Below are 5863 nucleotides of genomic sequence, written 5' to 3'. Positions count from 1 at the left end.
CTTGGTGTTGTTGGGGTTTTGAATATGTAGATTCTAATTTCAACGGAGCGATCATCCACAATGTCGGCTCAATCATGTGATTTTAGAGGGTCATAGGAGGAAATCCCTCCTATGACAAGGGATACCGCATTAATCTCTTCTCTCTCTCTCTCTCTAGTCTCCTCTCTCTCTCTCTTATATATATATATATATATAATAATATATATATATTATATATATATAATATATATATATATATATATAAATATTATATATATATATATATACGTATATATATATATATATATGAGATAAATGGGTATGCTAGGTATCCAAAGCAAAAAATTTTATATTTGATAGAGGGGGGGGGAGATGTTATATTCTTATCCATTCATTTAATATTCCTAAACCAATCTCACAACCCATATGATTGATGTGGGGGAAATATCTTACCTCACTAATCAAGCACAAAAAACTTATGTTTGTACCAACATACCTATTTTTTCTTGTACATCATATATATATATATATATATATATATTATATATATATATATATATTATAATTATTATATATAATATATTATTATATATATATATATATATATATATACATACATACATACATACATACATACATACATATATCCTTAAACGTTTTTAGAGGAATAATACATGAAAAAAGTACTTTGAGTTCAGATATCTTAGAGAGAGTGACCTATTGCAAGATTTGTAATCTTCTTCAATAATCATAGATTTTCTGGTATGGCTCTTGAGGACGTAGACATGTTTGTCGAACCTCGTTAAATCTTGTGTTCTCTCTTTTATTTATTCTTTCACTAGTAGAAAAACGATCAACCTAGACGGAAATTTCCGTCTAGGTTGATTGTAATTCCGTCTAGATTAGTTCATCTAGACGGAATTTCGTCTAGTTTGATTGGTTTATTTTGCTTCCGTCTAGATTGCTTCAAACTAGACGGAATTCCGTCTAGATTGATCAATCTAGACGGAAGTCAAACTAGACGGAATAAAGAATTCCGTCTAGGTTGGCAACCCAGACGGAATTTCCGTCTGGGTTGGATTTTTACAACCTAGACGGAATTTCCGTCTAGGTTAATTCAATCTAGACGGAATTCCGTCTAGATTGTCTTTTTTCAGGAAAAAAAAATTAATTACAATTTGGATTTCCCTGTACAATTACATTAATATTTAAATACATCCAGAAAATACTGTACACGCCACATTCAACCATCCAATCATAATCAAAATTCATAACAATTCCATTCAAAAACATCTATATAACCAAATCCAACACATTGTACAAATCCAACCATCCACTTCAAAATATACATCAATCAGTTCCGTCTAAAACACATCCAACAACATATATACTAACAATGCCAGTGACTAAGATATGATACACGACATGAATAAATATAGTGTTATAACAAATAAAAGTGTTTATTGCATTAAAAATAAAAAAACCTCATCCATCGTCGGCGGCGGGGGTATCTCTATCCCGATTACGAGAACGGGTGCTGCTCCCTCCAATATCTCCACTCTGAATGTTTAATTGAATAATCATTATGTGGTGTTTGATAACATATTAGATAAAAATGAATTTATAAATTCCAAAACAGTATGAAATCCTTTCTTGTGAATTTTTGAATGATCTTCTCTATGCTTGGGATATCTATTAGCATTTTTTGACGCCTACAACGTGCTATAAGGAATAGCACCGCCTAAATATTGTATAACATACCCCATGAGATCGTCCATCGAGTTCGCCGTCAGCGCAACTCTAGTCATCTCATTAGTCACCTGAATATGCAGCTCCGGGTCAATTTTGTCAATCAGATACGCAGAGATACGTGCGACAAATGGCATAGCCTGGAAACTGCTTGTGGCTGCTCTCGTCGATGTAGATGGTGTGGAGGATGCTGTGGACGATCTGATGCTTATACCAGGTGAAGCTCCGACACCATGTAGAGGATATCTTCCTCTCCTATTATTAGGGAGAAATAAATATTAAACTTTGCTCTCAAATTCAATAATGGTAAACAAATATAAATAGTATGTAGTATTCAAATTGATTCGATTTTTCACTATCCTTACCTATTATGACCCATCAGGTTCTGTGTGAGATTGATGTTCTCCTCTGCAGAAAGCATGTGAGGGTCTGGCTCGGTTTGTTCCTCCTCCTGCGAAATGTAGACAGATGCAGCCTCCTTGGATGCGTTCTCAAATCCCTCCTAAAGCGCAAATTTATAGTTAATTCAAGATAATGACCATATTATTTGTGTTCTCGTTTCCTCGTAATGTTAACAAAATAGAATTAATAATACTACTCAAGATATGTATAAGTCTCACCACTAACTCGAGATTTGCCGTGATCTTATCCCGATTCCTCTCATCACCCCTATATTGTTCACGAAAAGTACCATATGCCGCTCTGGCCCTCAAGTGTATCGGCATTAATGATTTCCCCTGTCATATTATAAATTATGAGATTTCATAATCATACTAAACATTAAGATCTTTTAAATCTTTAAATGACATATACCGTATCTTGACAATAAACATCCTCCAGATTGGCGTAGGAGTGTGAGCCCAAGTGATGGTCATGCAGCTTCTTTCTTCTATTTTCTGACCCCTTCGTGGATTTATTCTTTAAAAAAATTCTGTAAATATAAAATGAAATAATATCTTAAAATTATAAACTAAATTTCATGAAACTAACCTTGGCGGCATCGCTGTCCCAATACATGAGGAGAGCCGTGAAATGAATCTCGTCAACTCGGTCATCGAGGTTTAAAAACCTCTGCCAGTCCTCCTCATACCTGTCATAGGTTTCATGTTTGATCTCATGCCTCCATTGTTTGAGGACTGCTTCAACCTTGACATTAAACACATAATTCCAAGCCCCCTCAAAGTCCTCAAGGCAGAAGCAGTCCTGTAGATTTACATACACATTTAGTAAGGATAATTTAATATCAATTACTAAATATTAATAAATGAAAATCTAAAACAATATGCACTTACCATAAGCGCAGTCCATATCGCCTCGTATGCGGTCCATGGTAATTCTCAAAAATGAAAATAAGGGTATAATGGTCGCGCTCTACGCACGAGAACCCCAATATATGCATTCAATCGGGTTGACCAAGGACCAACGGGCAAATTAGAACTATTCCACCTAATAATGCCCCTCATTCCTCTTGGCGGTTGTTTAGAATCAGGCTTACCTCCGCCACGTCGTCCCTCTATGCGATCCTTCTTAGCACCTACAATAATGACAACATGATAATATATCATATAATATACAAATGTGAAAATTAAAAGTATTTATATAATTTACCATTCGCTATCTCTCTTTCTTTTGCTGCGAGTGCAACAGCTTTCCTAGTCTCCAACATAGGAAGCATTTCCTGATACCTTCTCGCAGCACGTGGGTGGTACTTCCTTGATTCAGCCTTGGACTTATGAGAGTCCGGAGGTAAAGGTAAACTGAGAAAGTCCTGGGTCTTTGGCCGCAAGTCAGTATGGAATGTATATGATGGATATGTCGGGGTCCAAGTAGCACCTACATAAGAAAGAAGAATCATTAATATTAAATTTTAATTGAACATTATCAATTATTAAATATTTAATACCTGCGTCGGGGGATGGTTCCGGTGCTGCGTCGGGGGATGGTTCTGGTGCTGCATCAGAGGGGCCGGGTGATGAATATACAGCATCTACAACAAATGAACACTATGAGCTAGATAACTAAAAATTTATAAAACATGTTAAAGTATTAATTAATTTTTATACCTGCATCCGGAGATGGTAGTGGATCATCAGCACCACTACCTGGGTTAATTAATTTTTATACCTGCATCCGGAGATGGTAGTGGATCATCAGCACCACTACCTGGGGTGATACTCTGTGAGCGATCACCCTCCAGGTCAAAGAGCCTCCTCATCCTCCTCCTCATTTGCAAATATAATAAAGACAATCGTTAAGAAAAAATTGTATACATGCTCATGAGATATGTTGTTATGAAATGCATTATTGTTTTTATTATGATAAGATAAAAATCGATAATGTGGTGTAACATATCAGGTTCATACCTACATCCAGCGCCACATTCTGTGCGTAAGAGAATTCTTGCCAAACATCATCAGATGAACCGATTGGTTCACTATAATTATCTTCACTTTCTTCAATATTTTTTTCATTGTTATTAGGAAGAACAACAGATCTTGGCTCCTTGTACAAAACCACCCAATCATACATGACATTCGGATCTTTCACATAGAAGCACTGATCAGCTTGTTCTGCGAAAATGAATTTCTCATCCGTATATACTTCTCGGTGAAGATTGACTAGTGTAAATCCATAATGATCCTTTTGCTTTTTTGCAGGACACCACCGAACCTTGAACATCGTGTAAGTACATTGTTTTGGTTTACCAAACCCGTAAATTACCTCAACGATATCTTCTAATTGGCCATAATATAATATGTCAGCTAGAATTGGATTCTGATCTCTTATACTTGAAAAATATTCTTGGGCAAACAAGCCCATGACCCCACTGTTCTGAGTTACCCGGAGGAGGGGGGAGGCCGGAGGAGGGGGCTGTAGGCTGTCTAAAAATCACAATAGATAGCTTATCCCCCATCAAACACCGATGATGGAAGTTACAATCTGACGACTTCCAGAAGACTACAATTTGAAGACTTTCACATAGATCGCTGAAGGTTATAATCTGACGACCTTCACGACACAATTAATATCGGGAGTTACAATCTGGCGACTCTCATATTCTCAAGGAGCCAAGACGAAGATTACAAGACAATGATCTTTGCAACGCAATGACAAAGGCAAGACGCGGAGGTCCTCCCCGTGTATCAACAGTAAAACGCCAGGGTCGAACCCGCGTTACAATGTCAAAACGCCAGGGTCGAACCCGCGTTACAATGTTAAAACGCTGGGGTCGAAACCCGCGTCACAACATCAAAAACGCCAGGGTCGAAACCCGCGTTACAATGTTAAAACGCCAGGGTCGAAACCCGCGTCACAACATCAAAAACCATCAAAACGCCAGGGTCGAACCCGCGTTACAACAAGCCAAAACGCGAGTGACCCTCGCGTTCATTGGTGTTCAGCCAACACCCAACCTCGCGTCTCAATTCTAAGAGGCGAAGTTAGGGTCCTGAACGCTAACGTTGGCGTTTGACTCATTCAACATGAGTTGAACGGTTCTAAAACCGTTTCACACGATTTGAGGGCGGTTACAACCCACTTAGGAGAGATTTAAGGGGCGGTTTCACCCCCTTAATCCTCTATAAATAACTGAAGATCAATTCAGTTCAGGGGCTCCTTTTTCGGTGGGATTTTCTTGGCTTGAATCAACCATTGAAGGTTTTGCTTGGAGCTGAGAATTGGCAGCAAGAGGGGAAATCATTGGGCAAACTTCGGAGGAGATCAGCATCATCCTTCAACGAAGATTATCTTCAAATTCAGCAACAGAGAGCCTCTGTCCTTGGCTTATAACCGACTTTCGGTTCAAATCAACTCTTTTTCAAGAGTTAAAACTCGTTCAGAGTTATCAACTCATCAAGAGTTTCAAACTTGCCACGCAAGTTCTCCACAACGTCAAATCGTGAGGAGAAGACATCGTTCCAGTGAATCAAGACGTGCGGATCGTCAACGGAGAGCAAACTCGACGCGAGCATTCGAGGGAGGCACTCCATCGCCACCGTGAAGAACCCAGTTTTAAACAAAGAGGAAGAACCAATTTCGTTCTCCTCTCTTTTGTAATCAAGTTGTAACCGAGATCAAAGAAATACAAATCAAATTTTCTTTATTCTCTTTCTTTGCAATTTTCCCTGCATACAAA

General features: G+C 38.1%; 1 long non-coding RNA gene across 1 annotated transcript; it reads right to left on the bottom strand.

Moving 5' to 3' along the window:
* On the bottom strand, nucleotides 2218–2581 carry LOC109843533. The gene is made up of 3 exons (XR_002247712.1): nucleotides 2542–2581; nucleotides 2349–2465; nucleotides 2218–2230 (listed from the first exon to the last, which is right to left on the bottom strand). It is a non-coding gene; the product is annotated as an uncharacterized LOC109843533 (long non-coding RNA).

This window comes from Asparagus officinalis, chromosome 1 (assembly GCF_001876935.1).
Source record: "Asparagus officinalis chromosome 1, Aspof.V1, whole genome shotgun sequence".
Classification (NCBI taxonomy): Eukaryota; Viridiplantae; Streptophyta; class Magnoliopsida; order Asparagales; family Asparagaceae; genus Asparagus; species Asparagus officinalis.
Note: the sequence above shows the minus strand (reverse complement) of the source record. Positions and strands in the feature narration are given on the sequence as shown.